General features: G+C 50.0%; 1 protein-coding gene and 1 non-coding gene across 2 annotated transcripts in view; one reads left to right on the forward strand and one right to left on the reverse strand.

Annotated features, from left to right (window-relative positions):
• HPCAL1 (hippocalcin like 1) overlaps positions 1-20,259 on the reverse strand; it is a 292,220-nt gene extending 271,961 nt beyond the window's left edge. The window contains exon 1 of the mRNA XM_057301344.2: positions 20,241-20,259. The gene's annotated coding sequence lies outside the window, so the exon portion shown is untranslated. The remainder of the gene's footprint in view (positions 1-20,240) is intronic.
• On the forward strand, positions 7,103-7,237 carry LOC112438984 (small nucleolar RNA SNORA2/SNORA34 family). Its single transcript, XR_003027294.1, has one exon. It is a non-coding gene; the product is annotated as a small nucleolar RNA SNORA2/SNORA34 family (small nucleolar RNA).
• Positions 20,260-23,053: the final 2,794 nt, after the last annotated feature.

Here is a 23,053-nt window from a genome sequence, read left to right on the forward strand (position 1 = left end):
ATGCAAAGGCCGGCAGCCAAAAGACAGGTCTCTGGAAGAACCAAAGACTCAGCGACATTCCCAGGCTGAGGGCGAGAACCAGTCAGGGGAAAATGCTGGTGTCACCTCCTCGGATCCCTCTGGGGCTTTGCTCATCGTCTGGGTACCTGGGGCACCTGGTAGCCACTGTTTACAGCTCTTCAGCCACTCAAGCCTTTGGGCTGAGGGTGTCTCCACCCACGAGGGAGTGGTCTTATCTCATTTAGGGATACAGCCCCTTTGAAAATGTCACCCACCCCCACCTTACCTCTCAGTACCAGAGGTGAACAAAAATTAGGGCCAATTTGGTCCCCATTGGAAACTGACTTCCACCTCTTGACAAGAGAGTGTGATATAAATGACTCATTTATGGAAGAAGACGTCCAAAGGACCGACGATCTGGGCCAGCCCCGTGGCACTGTTCTCACTGCTACTTGGTTCTCCAAGGTGAAGGTCTGGGGACGAGCTCTCCTAGGCCTGCCCAGGTTGGGTCAGGTCAGTGTCAGCTTCTGCCTGGTCATAGCTGACCAGCTGACCGACCCCAGGCTCCTGGCAGAGAAGGCCACTCCTCGGAAGCACCCAGCCATTCCCCAGCTGGGGCAGCCAGGCCTTCCTCAGAGCACGGCCCCGGCCCCCATGCCAGTCTCCCGCTTGGCTGCTTATTACTGAAATTCAAATAAGCATAATAAGTTTGAGGGACCCTATTACTCCAGACACAGAAAATGAAATTAGTGAGCACAGACACTGCAATTGTATTCCAACCTCATCCTCTGGGTAAAGAAGGTGAGGGGAGGAAGAGCATCGGAGCCAGGGCTGCTGCATCCAACAGAGCTGCTTCATCACAGCCTGGAGTTAGGGCAGGCAGCAGAGGTGGCTCAGGGACCCTCACCCTCTGTACTGAGTGCCTCAGATGGAAAGACATGGCCAAGACCCCTTTGCTCACATAATCTCCCAGAGGCAGGCAGCATGGGGTGGCAGGAGTTGTGCAGGGGGATGATTGAAGGCTGTAGGTTCAAATCCTGGCCAGGCCACTTACAGGCTACATGAGCACAAACCAGAACAATGATGCGCAGGAAGTTCGTGAGCGCTTTCCTGTGCCAGAACTGCTGACCACTTTGTGTGTATCACCCCCTCATCCACTCAACAATCTGCTGAGCTCTACTGACACCCATTTCATACATGGGAAAACTGAGAGCTCAGAAGAGTTAAATGACCTGGATTCTCTGAGCCTTGTTATTTTTTTCATCTATAAAATCAAGGTAGCCATCCCATCTCAAAGAGTTGTGGCAAGGATTACATATGGCAGCATTTATGAAGATGACCAGAGGTGTTTGACACAGGTGAGTACCCAGTAATGCTCTTCCCAGAAATGCATTCATTTAGTCACTTACCCCTCCTCTCATTCATTCCTTTATTCCTTCATTTATTCATGAACTCATTTATTTAAAATAAATAGGCCAGCTGTGATGCCCGAGGTTCCAACATTAGGCATTCTACTAGGTTACGCCATGGAAGGTTCTCACTAAAATACGTCACCTGCCCCTTTACAAGTTCAGTTCCTATGGGCAGGGTTGGTTTGCAGAGCAAGGAGCAAAACTGAGCCATTAGTTGCCTCTAATAGTTATTCATAATTTTAAAAATGAAATGCACAAATGCCAATCGGGGTAGAATGAACAAACTGTAGTATAGTCAAACAATGGAATACTCTCTACAGCAACAAAAAAGATTACAGCTAACTGCAACACAGAGTCTCACAAGCATAACGTTGAGTCAAGCCAAAAAAGGGCACCAAAAAGTGTACCATCCTTGATCCTGTCTGCCGAGCAGCGGCCATCTGTGGGGATGGAAGTGGAGATGGAGGCGCCTTAGTGTGGTCAGGACTGGGAGGAGCCAGGAGGGGTTTCCTGGGTGCTAATGATGTTCTCTTTCTCCATCTGGGGGCTGACTTCACAAGTGCATACACTTTGAGAAAAGGCATCGAGCTGTGCTCTTATGATGTGTGCATTTTTCTGTGGTGTAATAATTTAGTTTAAAAAAATGTCTATTAGGGCCAGTTGCAGTGGCTGACTCCTGTAATCCCAGCACTTCGAGAAGCAGAGGCAGGCAGATCACCTGAGGTCAGGAGTTCAAGACCAGTCTGGCCAACATGGTGAAACCCCATCTCTACTAAAAAATACAAAAATTAGCCAGGCACAGTGGCTCACACCTGTAATTCCAGTACTTTGGGAGGCCAAGGCAGGAGGATCACCAGAGGTCAGGAGTTTGAGACCAGGCTGGCCAACATGGTGAAACCCTGTCTCTACCCCACTAAAAATACAAAAATTTGCCAGGCGTGGTGGCATGCACCTGTGATCCCAGCTACTCAGGAGGCTGAGGTAGAATCGCTTGAACCCAGGAGGTAGAGGTCGCAGTGAGCTGAGATCATGCCACTGCACTCCAGCTTGAGTGACATAGTGAGATTCCATCTCAAAAAAAAAAAAGTGTCTTTCAGACATCCCAGGGGGAGCGCTTCATAGACAATGAGATATTTGAGTGTGGCAGCCAGGAGGGCCAGGACAGAGCCATGAATGTCAGCGTTGTCGGTGGGCCTGGTGGGAGCCAGCAGCACAGGAAGGCAGGGGTGCTGAGCTCTGGGGTGCAGCAGGTTGGGAGAGGAGAGGACCCAGCAAAGGGAACAAAGAAGGGGAGCTAGTGATGCTGGCGGAAACCAAGGAAGGGTGGGTCCCAGAGGCCAGTGGAAGTTTCCAGGAGCATGTGCTGCTGAGAGTCAGGCAAGATGAGGCCCTGAGGACCCACTTTTGGGTCTGGCAACATGAAGGTTACTTGATAAAAGCATTTTGGGGACAAAGAATGGACAAGGGCCAGACTGTAGCTGGCTGCAGAGGGGAGGGAGACAAGGAAGAAGAACAAGACCTCCGCCTCCCGGGTTCAAGCAATTCTCCCATCTCAGCCTCCCAAGTAGCTGGGTGTATAGGTGCACACCACCACACCCGGCTAATTTTTGTATTTTTTTAGTAGAGATGGGATTTCACCATGTTGGTCAGGCTGGTCTCGAACTCCTGACCTTGTGATCTGCCCCCAAAGTGCTGGGATTACAGGTGTGAGCCACCGCGCCCAGCCCCGAGACTTCCTTTTTTTCTTTTGGAGATGGAGTCTCACTAGGTTACCCAGGCTGGTCTCAATTCCTGGGCTCAAGTGATCCTCCCACCTTGGCCTTCCAAACTGCTTAGATTCCAAAGTACTTGGCCTTCCAAAGGGATTACAGGTGTGGGACATCATGCCTGGCCTCTTTTTTGAGACAGGGTCTCACTCTGTCACCCAAGCTGAGCGCCATGACACAATCATGGCTACTGTAGCCTCAACCTCCCAAGCTCAAGTGATCCTCCCATTTCAGCCTCCCCAGTAGCTGGGACTACAAACATGAGTCACCATGCCTGGCTAATTTTTAATTTTTTTGTAGAGACTAGGTCTCATTATGTTGCCCAGATGGGTCTCGAACTCCTGCATACAAGCAGTTCTCCTGCCTTGGCCTCCCAAAGTGCTGGGATTACAGGCGTGAGCTACTGTGCCCAGCCTGAGACTTTCCCAAAACTCTTTTCTCTCCTGTAATAAATCATTCCTCCCCAAACAGTTGTTTTTGTATTGCTGTGCAAAGATTATTAGTATAATGATGAGATTTAATATTACATTAATTTGGTTGTGAATTATTTGTATTGTCACAGTCATTAAATCGGTGATTGCAAATTTGTTTTAATTTGATTAAGCTCCTTGTGCATTCTCTCTAAACTTCCAGCAACAATGTAACCCAGAACTGTGTAATGTAATGTTGCATTCATGGTAATCTGACCTGGGTTATGGATCAGGCAAACAACAGAAGGTTCCAGTACTCACCTCCCTGGCTTCACTCACCCTCCAAGACCTCACTACCCTGGACCTTTTCCATGGGTAGAAAAAGGTTTCTGAATCAGGTTGTCCATCAGGGAAGCAAAGCAGATGGGGTGGAGGGGGTGCCCTTTGTGGGAGAGGAGTTATCCTGAATTAAGCAATCAGGCACCAGGTGCTCTACTAGATACGTTTCTTAGAACCCATTTTACAGATGAGAAAACTAAGACTCAGAGAGGTTCAGCAACTTGCCCAGAAAAGGAAAGCACAGAAGTGGGAGAGTGGAAATTTTGTGTCTGACCCCAAAACCCTTTTCCTTCCACTGGCCAGATTGCTTAATGGACCTGACTGCTGGCAGAGAGCTGGCCTCGCCATAGGCTGGCTCTGCAGCAGTCGCCCCCTAGAATAGAAAAAACACCAAGGACAGCAGGTGCAGACAGGTAAGAGCCAGGTAGGACCAACACTCACCCCCTCCCACACAGGCAGCTTGGTTCTTTGGCCCCATTTCAGCCCCCTCTAGACCCTGAGGGCCTCAAGGACAAGAACTGGGTCAGCTCCCCTCTCTGCCCCACACAGAGCTCAGGTCAACATCCTGCACATAGCATAGGCCTCAAAGAGCGGTGGAAAAGCGGCACGGTTTGGAATGAAGGAATGACCAGCCCTAGCAGCACTTGGTTTTCGCACATAGGGCAGAGAGCCTGGATATGTAATGTAGGTCTTCTTTCTTCTCTCTCACCGGCTCACATCATGACCCTAGCCCTGGTCCAGGCTGCAAAGGCTGGAGAAAAAAAAAGCTCAGGTGACTTGAATTCATCTGGCTTTTCACCATTCGGCTTCACAATCTTTGCACTTGAACTGAACATGACCTTTTCCTTACTGAGCTACTGATGGCTGAAGCCAGCTGACTGTCCTCCAAGAGGCCTCCCAGGTAGCACTTACCTGTCAGCTGACCCAACTCAGAAACCTCACTGCCATGCCAGAACCAGCACACATAGTAGCTTGCAAGGAAGACTCACATTAGCCAAGTTTACATGGCTGATGTATAAACCAGGAGCCATTTTTTTCATTAATAATGAGCAAGTGAGCTGTGACAAGCACTGGACTGTTTTCTCCCAGAGATACAGTCCTCCCTTCATCTGCCACCCCAGGCCTCTTTCTGGGCAGTCATAAAGCCCCTGGGTGTCCCAAGGTGCCAGGCACAGTGCTGTCACCTGGCCCCCACGTGGGTCTCTTCTTCCGCTCCCTGCAATGGTGTGGCCTGTCCTGACCCATCATGCTGCTAAAGCTCAGGCTACATCCCTTGTCCCTGCTGCCAAGGGACATGGCCCATTCCCTTTTCACTTCTCTTCCACTGAAGCCCCGCACTGAAACTTTGGGAAGATCCAAGTATAAGAAATGGGCTGAGCTCAGAAACTCCCTTCCTCCAACACACTACCATTGATTCCAGCATCTGAAACATTCCTCTGGCTGGGCACTGTGGCTGAAGCCTATAATCCCATCACTTTGGGAGCCCAAGGGGAGGCAGAAGGATCACTTGAGCCTGGTTGTTCAAGACCAGCCTGGCAGCATAGCGAAACCCTGTCTCTACCAAAAAATACAAAAAGTAGCCGGGTGTGGTGGCGTGGGCCTGTAATCCCAGCTACTCAGGAGGCTGAGGTAGGAGGATGGCTTGAGCCCAGGAGGCGGAAGTTACAGGGAGCTGAGGTTGCACCACTGCACTCCAGCCTAGGTGACAGAGACCCTGTCCCAATCAATCAGTCAATCAATCAAGCAGTCCCTCACACGTTGTCAAAGCTCAATAAGTAGGGAATGAAAGAATAATGAACATGGCCTAGCTTTTGCACCTCTGTTCTCTCTTTCTGTGAGAACTTTCCCAGGAGGCAAGAACCCTGGTGTGCTGTTCCCAGCTCCCCAGACGACTGGAGACACAGCTGGACCCCCAGAGAAGACCCCACTGCCCAGGACTGCCCCTTCCCCTGCTCACAGCATTCAGTGAGTGCCCTGATAGGTCTTACAGGCCTGGGAGCTGTTTCTTCTTTAAGACTGTACATATCTCTGATCCATTATAGCAAGCTTGTCCAACCCGTAGCCCAGAACGGCTTTGAATGTGGCCCAACACAAATTTATAAACTTTCTTAAAACATTATGAGTTTGTGATTTTTAATTGTTTTTAGCTCATCAGCTATCGTTAGTGTTAGTGTATTTTATGTGTGACACAAGCCAATTCTCCTTCCAATGTGGCCAAGGGAAGCCAAAAGACTGGACACCCCTGCCTTACAGGCTAACTGAAAAGTGAGCTCTGAGAGCAGTTAGAGCTCCAAGGTCTAGAGGGGCTTACTGGGGTGCCAGCAGGGTACTTCCTGTAGACTCAGGCAGACTCAGGCCAGAGAAACCCAGTCCTCAGGAGAGCAGTGTGGGCTGGCAGGCTCTGGAGTCAGACATCCCGCTCTGGAAGATGACCTGAGTGGCTCTGCCTGCGGTGCACAAGCTCCTTGGGCTGTAGCCTCCTTATCCTCAACAGAGAGCCCATGTCATTGTGCAAACGTTCACCTCGCTAGGGGCACAGTGGAGCCAGGTAACCCTGACTCAGCGCTGCTTCCCAGGGAGGGGACGCAGCTCTGGGCGAACTCTTTGCCACTGTTCTGGAGGAAATCCAGCTGGAGAGCACTGGAAGTGGAGGGCCAGTGTCTCCCAGGTCAGGCCCAGTGGCTCATGGGTCTGCAGCTGCTGATGATCAAATGAAGATCAGAGGCGTTTAGGCAGAAAGGAGGCATTCTGGACTGGAACAGAAGAGGGGGAGGAATCAGAGGGTGGAGGAGAGCCCGGGAACCCCTCAGTAATGGGGAGTGGGAGACCAGATACCCACCCCACCCCTCATTTCATAGTAACGAAACCAGGGCCTGGCAGTGCAGCCTGAGCTAGGGACACACCAAGCTCAGTCTAATTCCAGGCCCACATCCCCTCCACTCCTCCCTCCAGGCTGCCCCCTGGCTCACCGGCTGGATGGATGAATGAGCAGGGTACCTTCTGTCCACAGCAAAAGGGCACAGAGAGAAAACCCAGAGGAGGGAGCCTCATGTAGCCAGGTGGAAATTAACAATAATACTCAGATGTACAAAATACTTATTTATTTCTCTGCAATTTATCTAACCATTTTCACAAGACTCCATGAATGTAAACTTGCTAATTAAAGAAACCCCATTAGGCCCTGAATCAAGACTAGTGTTTTGCTGTAGCTGTTGGTTTCAAACAGGATCCGAGAGTGATGTCTTCCTTGTGGTCTGTTCACTGCTCAGTATCCCAGTGTCAGTGGCCAATTCAGTTGGAAGCAACATGGTCTTGAATATAAAGCCACTGTTTTTTTTTAACAGAGCAATTTAACTATGTTAGGCTTAAGAATCAGGAACTTACAGGCCGGGCACAGTGGCTCATGCCTGTAATCCCAGCACTTTGGGAGGCTGAGGCAGGCGGATCACCTAAGGTCGGGAGTTCAAGACCAGCCTGGCCAACATGGAGAAACCCCGTCTCTACTAAAAATACAAAATTAGCCAGGCATGGTGGCGCATGCCTGTAATCCCAGCTACTTGGGAAGGCTGAGGCAGGAGAATTACTTGAACCCGGGAGGCAGAGGTTGCAGTGAGCCGAGATCGCGCCACTGCACTCCAGCCTGGGCAACAAGAGTGAAACACAGTCTCAAAAAAAAAAAGAATCAGGGACTTACTCTGTGGAGATAGGGACTTAACCAAAATAATATTTATTAGCCACTCAGCGGAACTTGGTCCTCCTCCTTTCTTCCCACCTCCTCCCTTTCCCCCTCAAGATCACTTGCTCGCTTTGTGACTGTTAGGATATTGACCATGCAACCTCATACTGCCTGATAATTTTTTTTTTTTTTTTTTTTTTGAGATGGAGTCTCGCTCTGTCACCCAGGCTGGAATGCAATGATGCCATCTTGGCTCACTGCAACCTCTGTGCGCCCACCCCCCACCCAACCACCCACCAGGTTCAAGCAATTCTCCTGCCTCAGCCTCCCAAGTAGCTGGGACTACAGGTGTGCGCCACCACACCCAGCTAATTTTTGTATTTATTTTAGTAGAGGCGAGGTCTCGCTATGTTGGTCAGGCTGGTCTAGAACTCCTGACCTCAAGCGATCTGCCCGCCTAGGCCTCCCAAAGTGCTGGGATTACAGGCGTGAGCCACCACGCCCAGCTTGCCTGGCAATATTTAATTTTAATTCACATTTATGCTGATGGTCCATACTTCAGTTCATCACTGGGGAACTTAGGTGTTGACTACAGCTAACTAACCCCAGAGGGAATATGCTTTTTTAAAAATACTCTTTAATTGTGGTAAAACATAGGTAACCCAATGTACCATTTTAATCATTTTTAACTGTGCCATTCAATGGTATTATGAATATTCACAATGTTGTGCAACCATCAACACTTTCTTTTCCGAACTTTTCCATCAGCCCAAACAGAAACTCTACCTGTTCAACAGTACCTCTCCCTTCTCCCCTCCCCAGTCCCTGCTATTCTACTGTCCTATTTTCCATCTCTATAAATTTTCCTGGGAATTTGCTTTTTTAAGCCACTATACCGGTCTGTGTTTTATACTTGGCAGCAAGAAAAAGTTCTCAGTGCTTTTGGGTCTTGTCTTATTTGTTGGACATTCTGGTAAAATCATTTTTGGATTAAAGGTAGGCAAGGGGTGAGGGAGGGAGCAGAGAATCGCTGTGAGGCTTGCTGAGAACTATGCCAATCTTAGCTTACTGTTTCCCTTGGTATTGCTGATGGCTTTTCCTCTTTTTTTCCTAGAGAAGAAAAAAACAGAAACCTCAGCCTATATGGGGCCTTGTATAATAGCTTGACACAGCAGAGGAGCTGGTGGGTCCTCTCTCTCCTCCCAGAAACCGGCTCAAAGAGAACAGAAAAATAAACCCCAATCTCCAACCTCATACCATACACAAAAATTAACTAACAAGGCAGCAGAGACCTAAATGTAAAAACTATGAAGTACCTAGAAGAAAACATCTTTGTATCGTAGAGTCGAAAAAGATCTTTTTTTGGAGACAGGGCCTCACTCTGTCACCCAGGCTGGAGTGCAGTGGCATGATCTTGGCTCACTGCAACCTCCGCCTCCTAGATTCAAGTGATTCTCCTTCCTCAGCCTCCTGAGTAGCTGGGACTACAGGTGCGCGCCAGCACACACTCAGCTGATTTTTGTATTTTTGGTAGAGACAGGATTTCACAATGTTGGCTAGGCTGGTCTCAAACTCCTGACCTCAAGTGATTCACCTACTTTGGCCTCCCAAAGTGCTGGGATTACAGGCATGAGCCACCACACCCGGCCCTTTGATCCCTTCATTCATCAACACCTAGGTTGTTTCCATATCGTGGCTAATGTGAATAATGCTGCAATTAACACAGGAGTGCAGCTATCTTTACAAGGTGGTGATATAATTTCCTTTGGTCAGTCATATGGTAGTTCTATTTTTTATTTATTTAGAAACCTCCATACTGCTTTCCATAATGGCTGTACCAATCGACACCCCCACCAACCATGTCCAAGAGTTCCCTTTTCACCACAGGGAAAGATTTCTTAAGAATAGTACACAGGGGCCAGGTGTGGTGGCTCTTGCCTATAATCCCAGCACTTTGGGAGGCCGAGGCAGGCAAATCACCTGAGGTGAAGAGTTCGAGACCAGCCTGGCCAACATGGTGAAACCGCGTATCTACTAAAAATGCAAAAATTAACCACACATGCTTGCGGGCGCCTGTAATCCCAGCTACTTGGGAGGCTGAGGTGGGAGAACTGCTTGAGCCCAGGAGGCCGAAGCTGCAATGAGCCAAGATCACACCACTGCACTCCGGCCTGGGTGATACAGCGAGACTCAAAAAATAAAAAATTTAAAAAAGAAAATAGTACACAGAAAACATAAACTATAAAAGAAAAAAAAGCAACAGTAAATTGGACTTCACCAAAATTAAGTCTTTTACTTTTTCAAGACACTGAATAAAATGAAAAAGAAGGGCACAGACTACAGAAAATATTTACAAGTCATATATCTGATAAAAGACGTGTAACTAGAATAAAGAGCTGTTAAACCTAACATATGACACAACTTGATATTTTTAAATGGGCAAAGGGGCCGGGCGTGGTGGCTCACACCTGTAATCCCAGCACTTTAGGAGGCCGAGGCAGGCGGATCACGAGGTCAGGAGATCGAGACCATCCTGGCTAACATGGTGAAAGCTTGTCTCTATTAAAAATACAAAAAATTAGCTGGGCGTGGTGGCGGGCGCCTGTAGTCCCAGCTACTCGGGAGGCTGAGGCAGGAGAATGGCGTGAACCTGGGAGGCGGAGCTTGCAGTGAGCCGAGATGGGGCCACAGTACTCCAACCTGGGTGACAGAGCAAGACGCTGCCTCAAAAAAAAATAAAATAAAAAATAAAAAATAAATGGGCAAAGGATTTGAACAATTCACCAAAGATGGTGTACATATAAAAAATAAGTACATTTAAAAAGGCTCATGCCAGTTGTTATTGGTAAAATGTACATGAAAACCACAAGGATATACACTAGACACCCACTCGGAGGGCTAAAATGTAAAAGATTGGCCATGCCAAGTGTTGGCAAGGGTATGAAGCAACTGGGACTCTTGTGTTGCTCTTATGTGCTCAGAGGCATGTAAAGCGGTATGGTCACTTTGAAGAGCAGTTGGGTCACTTCTTAAAAAGTGAAACCTACTATATGACCCAGTCATTCTGCTCCTATGCACCTCCTCAACAGCAATGTGGCCAGGTGTGGTGGCTCACGCCTGTGATCCCAGCACTTTCGGAGGCCGAGGCAAGCAGATCACGAGGTCAGGAGTTCAAGACCAGCCTGGCCAACATAGTGAAACCCCATCTCTACTACAAATACAAAAAAAATTAGCTGGGCTGTTGGTGGGCACCTGTAGTCCCAGCTACTTGGGAGGCTGAAGCAGGAGAATCGCTTGAACCAAGGAGGCAGAGGCTGTAGTGAGCCGAGATCGCACCACTGCACTCCAGTCTGGGCGACAGAGCAAGACTCTGTCTAAAAAAAAAAAAAAAAAACTACATGGAGATTGGCAGCAACTTGATTCATCATAGCCAAAAGCTGGAAACAGCCCCGATGTCCATCACCAGGTGAATGGATGAATAAATATGGCATAGCCATACAATGAAATGCAACACAGCAATAAGAAGGAATGAACCACTGTTATATACAACTGATGGACTTCAAAATAACTATGCTAGGCCGGGCGTGGTGGCGCATGCCTGTAATTCCAGCAATGGTAGGCCAAGGCGGGTGGATCACCTGAGGTCAGGGGTTTGAGACCAGCCTGGCCAACATGGTGAAACCCCATCTCTACTAAAAATACAAAAAATTAGTCGGGCGTGGTAGCAGGCACCTGTAATCCCAGCTACTTGGGAGGCTGAGGCAGGAGAATCGCTTGAACCCAGGAGGTGGAGGTTGCAGTGAGCCGAGATCGCACCATTGCACTCTAGCCTAGGCAACAAGAGCAAAACTCTTTCTCAAAAGAAAAAAAAAAACTATGCTAAGTGAGAGAAACCACATCAAAAAAAAAAAAAAAAAAAACACACAACACACTGTAGGATTCTATTTACATGAAATTCTAGAAAATGTAAACTCTGGCGACGGAAAGCAGGTCAGTTTGTCTGAAAATGGGAGTGGAGGTAAGAAACAGCACGAGGAAGCTGTGGAGGGTGACAGGATGTCTAGTGGCTGATGGTTGTGACAGCTGCATGGGTGTATACATATGTCAGAACTTACTAATAACACATTCAATAGGCGCAGTTTATTGTATGTCAATTATACACCAATAAAGCCGAAAAAAAAAATCATCCCACAGTAACAAGGAGAAAGAGAAACAGGATGCAAACGCCATCTTTTTTTTTTTTTTTTTTTTGAGGCAGAGTCTCACTCTGTCGCCAGGCTGGAGTGCAGTGGCGTGATCTCGGCTCACTGCAACTTCCACCTCCCAGATTCAAGCGATTCTCCTGCCTCAGCCTCCCCAGTAGCTGGGATTACAGGCACCTGCCACCGTGCCTGACTAATTTTTTGTATTTTTAGTAGAGATGGGGTTTCACCGTGTTAGCCAGGATGGTCTCGATCTCCTGACCTCGTGATCCACCCGCCTCGACCTCCCAAAGTGCTGGGATTACAGGCTTGCACCACCACGCCCGGCTAATTTTGTGTTTTTAGTAGAGATGGGGTTTCACCTTGTTGGCCAGACTGCTCTCGAACTCCTGGGCTCAAGCAATCCACCCGCCTCGTCCTCCAAAAGTGCTGGGATTACAGGCATGAGCCACTGCGCCCAGCTACACTCCATTTCCAATGGAAACTAGAAACGAGTCAGAGGGTTGCCCAGGCAGGAAATACCACACAGATGTTTGGGAAGAAGCAGTGAGAAGGGATCACACTGCCCACCAACCAACGTCCCTTATCTGCATGAGCAGGAGTGGGGCCTGTGATCTCATGACAGTGGCATTTGAGATCCAGGTAAGCTTGGAACCAAGAAGCAGAAGCAGCAGATCAGGCACAGACAATCACACAGACAAGCCACACTTGCAGGCAAAAAGAGGAATCACCAGACTGCACATGAGCAGCCCTACAGCTGCACACGGCACTGGGTGTAGTCCTCGCTTCTTCTCCCACACAAACCTCTGGCAAATAGATGGTTGAAGAAAAACTTACCTTGCCCAAAGATGAGAAATAAAAAAGCAAACAGCGCAGCATCTACAGGAAGACGCTGCAAGAATTAAAAAATAAAAACGAGAAAAGGAACAGGAAAAACAAGTGGCAAGTGAAAACTCACTAGTAAAAATGTTGTCATAGAACAGAAAAAAATTGCTAGCAAACTTTTCGCTGAAAATTAAACAACAACAAAAATTAATAAAGCAGGGCTGGGCGCAGTGACTCACACCTGCAATCCCAGCACTTTGGGAGGCTGAAGCGGGCAGATCACCTGAGGCCAGGAGTTCGAGACCAGCCTAGCCAACACGGCAAAACACCATCTCTACTAAAAATACCAAAATTAGCCGGGCATGGTGGCGCAAGCCTGTAATCCCAGCTACCTGGGAGGCTGAGGTAGGAGAATCGCTTGATCCCAGGAGGCAGAGGTTGCAGCAAGCTGAGATCCCACCACTGCACTCCAGCCTGAGCAACAGAGTAAGACTCCATCTCGAAAAAAAAAAAAAAATGAATACAGCAATCCTCTCCAGAAAGCAAGCACACAAAACAGATATGAGAGCTCAGGGGGAACATGAAACTGGAGCTGACAGAACTGGAGAAAGAAGGAAAAACATCGCATCTTCAAAGTCATGATGAAATGGAAAGCTGCGCAGAGGAGCATCAAATATTGCTCAAAACACAATCAAGACACTGAGAACAAGACTGAGGAAAGTGAGCAAAAGGAAATGAAAATGAACGGTGTAAAGAGATTACAGAGAAAATTACAGATTTGGAAGATCTACAAAGGACCCATCATATATCCCAGAATAGAAAACTCAAATAGGGGAACATAAATATTTAAAGATATCATTCAAGAAAATTTTCCTGAAGTAAAAGAAGATAAATCTACAAATTGAAAGGGCACACCATGTCTTGGGGAAAATGACAAAAATCTGTCAATAACAAGGTAATTTCTATGAAAGTAACTAGACTTAAAATATAAAAGAAAGGGGGAAACAGCTAAATAAAAAAGACTTTGGACAGTCAAGTGAAAACATCAATTCATAAAGGGTAACAAAATAGAAGTTAGACTCAGACTTTCCCACAGTGGCATTTAACTCTAGAGACAGAAGTGACATCTGCGAAGTTCTCAAGGAAAGAAAGTGTGGCCTAAGAATTTTATATCCTGGAAAGCTGTCAATCAAACACAAAGACTGGAAACCTTTTTGAACTTGCAATAACTGAATATTTTTTTTTCATTTAGTCCCTTTTGATTAAACTACTGGAGAAGGAATTTCAGCAAATCAAGAGAAAAATAGGAAAACTTCAGCAAGAGAACTGACAGTGAGCAATGAATCTACCTGTAGGGCCAATGTGAATGAGGATTAAGGACATATATAAATATAAACCATGAATTTAGAAATGATACATTAAACAAAAATTGGGAAGAAAAGAAAGAAGGAGAGAGTTGTTAGTATCTGATTTCTTTTTTTTTTTTTTTTTTTTTTTGAGTCAGAGTCTCACTCTGTTGCCCAGGCTGGAGTGCAGTGGCATGATCCTGGCTCACAGCAAACTCCACTTCCCAGGTTCAAGCAATTCTCCTGCCTCAGCCTCTGGAGTAGCTGGGATTACAGGCGCCTGCCACTAAGCCTGGCTAACTTTGTATTTTTACTAGAGACAGGGTTTCACCATGTTGGCCAGGCTGGTCTCAAACTCCTGACCTCGAGTGATCCACCCGCCTCAGCCTCCCAAAGTGCTGGGATTACAGGCGGGAACCACCACACCCAGTCTAAGTCTCTGATTTCTTTATCTTTCTTATGGGGGAGGGGGCAAAAATAAGAAAAAGATAGCATAGAGGTATAAGTACATTTTAAAGACAAACACTAGGAAATATAATCTAAAATTAGATGGCAAAAAAGGAGAAGGGGTAAGAGAAAATACACACTTTTCCTAAGTGTTTTTAGTAGGAAACGTACTATTGAAAAAGGAATTCAAGGCGAATGCAAAGGCTCACACCTGTAGTCTCAACATTTTGGAAGGCCAAGGTGGGTGGATGGCTTAAGCCCAGGAGTTTGAGAAACTTATCTCTAGCCGGGCGTGGTGGCTCACGCCTGTAATCCCAGCACTTTGGAAGGCTGAGGTGGGCAGATTTGCTTGTTGCCTGGGCAACAGGGCGAAACCCTGTCTCTACAAAAAAAATACAAAAATTATGTGCCACTGCACTCCTGCCTGGGCAACAGAGTGAGATTCTGTCTCAAAAACAAAACAAAATTAAAAAAACCCCTTATCTTTAAATAAAGAAACTAAGCCGGGCCCAGTGGCTCACATGTGTAATCCCAGCACTTTGGGAGGCTGAGGTAGGCAGATCACGCGGTCGAGAGATTAAGACCATCCTGGCCAACAAGGTGAAACCCCATGTCTACTAAAAATGCAAAAATTAGCTGGGCGTGGTAGTGCGCGCCTGTAATCCCAGTTACTCAGGAGGCTGAGGCAGGAGAATCGCTTGAACCTGGGAGGCAGAGGTTGCAGTGAGCCAAGATCACGCCACTGCGCTCCAGCCTGTCAACAGAGACTCCATCTCAAAAAAATAAATAAAAATAAATAAAGAAACTAAAGTATACATCTAAAACAGGAAGTTAGAAAAGAAACAAACCTTTAAAAAGTAGATAGAAAGAATACACAAAAAGTGAAAATGGATTAGAAATGAACACGCACCCAAACGCAGGCATTTCCTCACTACCTGTGTACACTTTCCCCGTGCTCAAAACGGGGGCAAGGCTGGGGGTCGCTGCCCTTGCACTGCCCTCTCCTCTCCCTCCTCCTCCTCCCTACCCTTCCCGGGGCTTACCGGGCACCCCCTCAAGGCCTGATCCATCCCCACCCCATCTCAGCTCTCCTGCGCCCCTCCAAGCATGGCCCACCTGCAGCAGGGGCAGAGCGAGGAGCATGCGCTGGGGGGAGGGACAGAGGGGACACAGCGTTGCCCAGTGCAAGGGGGCTAGCAGCCCCCAGAAGGCAACCTGTCCGTGCAACGGCTGAATGGATGGACAAGCAGGTGGCAGGTGGGGACAGAGGGGAGACACAGGGCCACTTACACCCCTTCCCTATTCCGCAGAGTAGAGGCGCCCCACCCTAGCTGCACATGAGAATTACCAGGGAGCTTTAAAAATACCAGGGTCTCTAAGTCCCTTCTCCATACACTCTGATTGAATCAGTTCATGTCTTTCCACATTGGTCATCTGGTTCCAAAAAGCAAGGTGCACTGGGGAAAGAGGCAGCCCAGGGCATGGAAAAGAGAGGGGGCTCTGGAGCCATCGTTTGGAGTTTAAGCCCTGTCTCTGCCTCTCACTGGCTGTGTGATCTCAGGCTGGCACCTTAACCTCCCTGAGCCTCAAGGTCACCATCCGTAAGATATGCTTCCCTCCCAGAAGGGGCTAGGGATGGGCGATTGTACATGTAAACCCTTCTGCTGGTGCAGGGTGCCCAGGATGAGTGTGAGAAGGAGGGCTGCCATGGTTCCCCTGCAGCCACCTCTGACTCTCGGCAGGTAGGCTAGGCTCCAGGACCACCTGCCCCCTCTGGGGAGTGCAGATGTCAGCGAGACCCAGGGGGTGGGGGCAGCCTTGGATCCACAGTCCCAGCTTCGGAGGCTATTCTGGTTCCAATTCAGAATCCCTGGCTCCTGGCTCAATGGGCTTTGTCCCAGAGATGTAATTTCTATTTTGATTCCATGTGACATTTAATGAAATGGCTTTCAGACACCACACAGTGACGGAGTTACGAAACCACAGCTTCTGGATCCTCAACACGCCTCACGATGACAGGACCCCTCTTGCTGCTTAGGGAGCTGCCCCAAGTCTCTTGAGGCCTGGGGCCCAGGACCACTGAGGTGGGGTCTTCACTGCAGAGTCCCTGGGGTCTGCCCCAGGCCCACTGTCTGGCACCCACGTCTCATCCTAGCTGGACTCACAGCAGCCTCTGCCTGGGTTCCCGCCTCAGTCTCCCTCTTGCCAATCCAGTGTTGTTCTAACTGCAGATCAAAAATATTCAGGGAGAGAGGAAGCCAATGTAGAGGATTGCAAACAGCATTGTTCATAGAACAAATGAGCCAGAATAGAAGCAGAACAGAACACGCCAGAACGAGCTGCACATGGCAAGGGCGACTGCAGCTCACAAGCCTGGGCTGCGAGTGTGCACACTAGGTCTCTATGTATGGGAATTTGAGAAAGTTTGAATGACGTGGCTCTAACTCACCACCGTGCCACTCCCCAGTTACAACTTTCGGGATGGACTTCAGACCCCTCAGCACAGCACTAAAAACCCCTCCAGACCTGGCCCCTGTCTACCCACCCACCTGGCCCACAGCCAACTCCAACCACACTGAGCCACTGGGTACTGCAAACTCTGCCAGGAGCTCCCATACCTGCCTGGAATGCAAGAGCCTCCCTCCTCTCTCCAGGCCTCCTTCCCTCCCTCCTTCCCCTCCCGCAGCTTCCACTCTCCCACAGACTCCTACCGATCCCTTACCCTTCAAGGGAAAGGCCACCTCCTCTTTGGTGTCTCCCTGATTCCCCAGCAGCCTTGGGGGCTCCCGGCCCGGTGCTCATGCTACATGGTGTACACTTTGCATAACACGGTCACCCCCACCAGCCAGTGGGGTCATTGTTTTCATGCCTCCTTGCCCTTCCCCCAGTGGGCAGCTAGGACTTCCCTCGAGGGGCTGGCTGAGCTCCTTGGTGCTCAATGTCGTACCATTTACTGACAGCAAGTGCAGGCTGACACCGGGGCCTCTCCCAGGTGACCCTCTCCACATGCTGACCCTCTCCACATGCTGACCCTCCCTGGGTAAAGACAACCTCCTAGATTCTATAGAAGCAAAGATATAAATATCTCCGGAGCCCTTCCGTTCAAAAGGAAGTAGAAGCCCTACAATTTCTCAATAACTTGGCTATTAAAAATAGGAATTCCACCTACACACCAGAACAGTTTGTTGCGGATCATGGAAGGGCCAGAATCGTGAGGTCACACGTGTTTGGGACTGAGAAAGCTGCTGGACCCAAAAGCTGAGCACTGTAAGAAGGCAGGCAGCTGTCTGCAGCTGGTGCTACAGCCCCGAGGCCCCAGAAATCTCTAGAACCACAGGGATGCCGAATGGTACTCTGCCAAGAGTTTTATAAAACTCACTTCCCCACCACATCATGTGAACATCTGCACAGCACAGGTTCCAAAGGAAATTGAAAAAGAAAGAAATCGTGCATTAGCAAGCGTATCTGAGACCTCGTCTCTGACCTTGGAAGAGTGTGAGGAGATGCCTCAGACGCCGGCTCCTGCTGCCACCTCCTCCCACTCCCAGTCCTCAAAACAGAGCCCCAGACCCGGCCCAGAGCTGGGGTCCCCTGAGGATTCAGTCTTCCACATTCATTTCCTGGCCCTCAAGGCCTGAAGTTCCATCCTTCCGCTACCCCTTTGGGTTACAGGAGAGTCCCCAACAGGCGCTGTGCGTGAATAGTGATGGCAGAGCGGACATGCATTCTGTCAGCATCCACAGCCACTCCAGAGACAGCCTTGGTGGAGACGGGAGAGGAGGAAGGGGAAGAAAGTGGGCAGAGGGGCCGTGTGTGGTGGCTCACGCCTGTAATCCCAGCACTTTGGGAGGCCAAGGCGGGCGGATCACAAGGTCAAGGGATCGAGACCATCCTGGCCAACATGGTGAAACCCCGTCTCTACTAAAAATACAAAAATTAGCTGGACACGGTGGTGCACACCTGTAGTCCCAGCTACTCGAGAGGCTGAGGCAGGAGAATTGCTTGAACCCAGGAGGCGGAGGTTGCAGTGAGCCAAGATCGTACCACTGTACCACCTGGCGACAGAGCAAGACTCTGTCTCAAAGAAAAAAAAAAAATTGTGCAGAGGTAGCGAGCCCCACTGATGACTCCCACTCTGGGGGCCAGGGACTCCAGTCATGATCTCAACCAGGCCCCCCCAGTGCAACCTGCACGTTACCGTGTCAGACACAGCAGCTTCCCCTGCGGGTCACTCACTCGCTCATTCATTCAACAACAGAGAGTGCCCGGCCAGGTGCTGGCTGAGCACACCGGAGGACACGGACCCCATCCCTGCCCTCAGGGCACTCAGCTGGAACAAGGCATCAGAAAAGTGTACGATTCTGTACACTTAGGATAGTATGAAAAAGCGAAGTGGTAAACACTTGGGGCCATGAGGGCTCTGAGGAGGCCCCTAATCTGGCCTCACTGGTTCTGAGGAGGTTCCCAGGGAAAGTGACCTGTAAGTTGAGACCTGAAAGATCAGGAGCGGGTGGGTGGGGACAAAGTCCAGGCTAAGGGAACAGCCTGTGTGAAGGCAGGAGGCTAGAGGATGTGGTGTTTAAGAAGCTCAGGCTCAGGCCAGGCATGGTGGCTCACACCTGTAATCCCGGCCCTTTGGGAGGCCAAGGCAGGCAGATCACGAGGTCAGGAGATCAAGACCATCCTGGCTAACACGGTGAAACTCCGTCTCTACTAAAAATACAAAAAATTAGCCAGGCGAGGTGGTGGGCGCCTGTAGTCCCAGCTACGCGGGAGGCTGAGGCAGGAGAACGGCATGAACCCAGGAGGCAGAGCTTGTAGTGAGTCGAGATCGCGCCACTGCACTGCAGCCTGGGTGACAGAGCAAGACTCTGTCTCAAAACCAAACAAAACAAAACAAAAAAGAAGCTCAGACTCAGGAAGGTTCAAGGCAGAGGTGAGCGGGGAGCCCGCGGGCACCTGGGCTCAGGCAGGGCCGAGAGCTGCGGTGAGGGGAGGGGCTCATGCAACACAGCCACATCGTCTGAGGTGCTGCCCGAGACCATTCCAGATGCTATGTGTGCAATGGACTGGCGGAGGGTGAAGGTGGGGTGGGGGATCTGGCCATGGTGGGCGCCTGAGCCCTGGAGGGATACGGCTATACTGAGCACTGGAATGGGAGGGGGATCGCAGGACGGTGCTGTCTGGGGCATGGGGTGAGGGACATGGGAGGGCGAAGGCTCCCCCGCCTGGCCACACGTAGAACGGCAGAGGCTGGCAGTACCTGGATTTCCGACCTGGCAGGGGTGCGTGGGGGCCCTGTTCACTGAGCTAGGAAACAGCAGATGACAGGCCCCGCAAGCCACCTCCACAGTGGCCCCTCTTCCCCCACCGTGTGAGTTGCCATCATTTCTCACCTGAAAGCTGCAACTGCCTCCCGCTTCCACTGGCGCACCCCGAGTAACACCTGACATGCAGAAGCAGGGGATTCCCTTTCAAGACGTAAGGCTGGTCAGACCTTCCCGAGCTTCTCATCCCCTTAGAAATGAAATCCAGACTCTTTACCTGGGTCTGCAGACCTGCATGTACACACCCACTCCACTGACCCAGCCCCATCTCCCACCCCTCACTCTGCTCTGACCACTCACAGACGCGCCTGCCACAGGGCCTTTGCGCTTGCCCACCCTCCGCCTGAAACATGCTTTCCTCCCCTAACCACGTGGTCGATCCCCACATCCTCTGGCTCCCTCTGTCTCCCCACATGGAAGAGCAAGGGGCATAGCCCGCCCCTTCCTCCCTGCTTTCCTTGTCTTCAGAGCTTGTCACCGTCTGACTTACCGCACACTGGGTGGGTGATTGGTCTCCGTCTCCCTCACTGGCGTGCTGTCTCCCCGAGGGCCTGGACTCCATCTGCTTTGCACTTCACGGTCTCCCAGCACCTGCAGCAGTGCATACAGGAGGGCTCAGTGACTGCATGCTGGAGCAACCGCCTCCCAGCCCCAGCCCCAGGGCCATGGCCACCTCCTGGGGCTCTGTTTCCCGTGCTTGGAACAGTACCCCACCCTCACCTGCTCTTTCCTTCCCAAGAACAGGTCGAGGTCTCTTGCCCTCCTTCCTGCCTCCCCGCTTCCCAGAGCTAATCACGCCCTCCTCCGTGTGATCTTGGAATCCTTAAGCACATGCATTCGACTCCAAGACCAGACACCAGGCCTCCTCCATTCCAGCATAACCACAGTTAATAGCCACTGTCCACCACCATGTGCCCAGACCTCTGCTGGCAGTGACCGAGGATGCAGAAGCAGAAGATGCACACCCACGAGGGCTGGCAGTCTCCCTGGAGAGGGCACACTAACATGGGGACAACATCCTAGCACAGCATGAGATGCGTGTCAGTGAGCGTAGCTAGGTGGCACCAACTCCCTAAGGCTCAGAGTGAGACACAGGGGTGGGGGGAGGGGATGGAGGGAAGATGGGATGGGAGGTGCCAGTTTTGCCACCCACAGACTTAACCTGAGTCCCAGAGCACATAACTGGTCAACAGCAGAGCTGGGCCTGGCTGGGTCCATCGGGCTCCAAGCCAGCGGTTTCTGAACTCAGAATGGCCCCCATTGGCCGACCTCTTTGGACAGAAGCAACTAACTCCCACCTCTCCACGAAATCCCAAGCTCCTAAGCAACTTCCAGAGGCTACAGCACAATAGTGAGCAGACACACAACTCACAACGTGGGCCCTGCACATGACAGCGACGTGGGCGAGATGCAGCCCCAGCCGCCAGTTCACAGGAGCGAGGGCTGCCAGCCTCCACATGCCTGGGGCACCTCCTCCTAACCCTGGTCCAGAGCTCAGGGTCCCTCTCCCTAAAGCCCACCTGAGACCCAGAACAGCCTTCTGCCTGGGTAGCTGCTGCCCCTGGTGGCTGCGAGTGCTCATCAACACTTATTATAAGAACATTATAGGAAAATTTAAACAGAAAAATAGAATAGAAAGAAAAACTGCTCTTACTCCCAACCCGCCCCCTAAGGCACCTTTTCATTTCTCCACGTGGGACACCTTCCTCTCTATCCATATGTACACATTTTTATGACAACGTAAGCACAGTATACCCATAACTTTACGTTCTGCTATTTTATCATTTTCCTGTAAACAGCTTTCCTTGTGTTTAAATGTGATCTGTGTATTTCTCATCTAGAGTGACTGGTTAGCACTCCATTAATAACCGGCTCTCTGAGCAGGCACCCTGCTGGCTCAGCCACCACCAATGCCATCCACTACTTTCCCATCAGGTCCACTACGGAGCTCTCAGGAACATGGTCAGGCCTTACTCAGAGCTCATCAAGCATTTTCTGTAAAGATAGAAAATACAGACCACAGCAGCTATTCCAGTCTCTTATCCATGGTGAAGGCAGCCACAGACCATACGTAAACAAACAAGTGTGGCTGCGCCCCAACGAAGCTATTTATGGGCCCTGAAATTTGAATTTCATAGAATCTTCATGCAACACGAAATGTTCTTTTGATTTTTTTTTCTTTTCTTTTTTAGAGACAGAGTCTTGCTCTGTCGCCCAGGCTGGAGTGCAGTGGTACAATCTCGGCTCACTGCAAGCTCCGCCTCCCGGATTCACGCCACTCCCCTGCCTCAGCCTCCCAAGTAGCTGGGACTACAGGTGCCCGCCACCACGCCCAGCTAATTTTTGTATTTTTAGTAGAGAGGGGCTTTCTCTGTGTTAGCCAGGATGGTCTCGATCTCCTGACCTCTTGATCCACCCGCCTCAGCCTCCCAAAGTGCTGGGATTACCTCCCAAAGTGCTGGGATTACAGGCATGAGACACCACGCCCAGCCATTCTTTTGATTTTTAAAACATATTCCTAGCTCCTGGTAAGTATAAAACCAGGCGGTGAACCAGATCCCACCCACAGGCTATTTCCTGACCCCTGCTCCATTAACATTGGAGGATCCAGGGGTGGAGGAAGGAAAGTCCTAGAAAGGAGTGGAGGAGGAGGGTGGGAACTGAGGAAGCAAAGGAAGGCCCAACAGACCACTCTCTGTGTTCCAGAAAGTTCTAGGACTTGCTTCCAATTCCCAAGGGGCCTGGGACAGTCCAGCTCTCTGAAACACCCCAAACAGAGCAAAACTGAAGGCTGGGACCATAGAGATGGCTCAGCACCTCATTTCCTGATGGAGGGGAAGGGTCACCAAGAGAGATGAGAAAGAGTAGACCCCAAATCCACTAACTGTCCCCTCATCTGCCCCCAGCAAGGTGGTGATTCCAGCCTTTGACACCCCCACTTCTAGTCAGCTTGTCACCAGCTCACAGTGGCAAAAGTCCCCTTCCAGACAATGCCCCACAAGTCTCTTTTTAATGCCAAGTGGCCTAAAATGCCAGGAAAGATCCTTCTGAAATGTAAATCAAACTTCTCTCTGCAAGGCAGACCCATCCTCTGCTGCCCCTGGCATTCTAAATGATCTCTTAGAAATATGAGCCAGTGCCTTTGCCAATAATAACTTCTACTTTAGAAGTGCCAGATCAAACCAGAGAAAGTGGCTCAGTGGCTGCCCAGGGCTGAGGCGGCAGACGGGAGACAGGGAGTGACTAAGGGACACGAGCTTTCTTTTTGGGGTGGGCAAGATGTTCAACTGTGGAGATGACTGC

The sequence above is a fragment of the Pan paniscus genome, chromosome 12 (genome assembly GCF_029289425.2).
Source record: "Pan paniscus chromosome 12, NHGRI_mPanPan1-v2.0_pri, whole genome shotgun sequence".
NCBI lineage: Eukaryota > Metazoa > Chordata > Mammalia > Primates > Hominidae > Pan > Pan paniscus.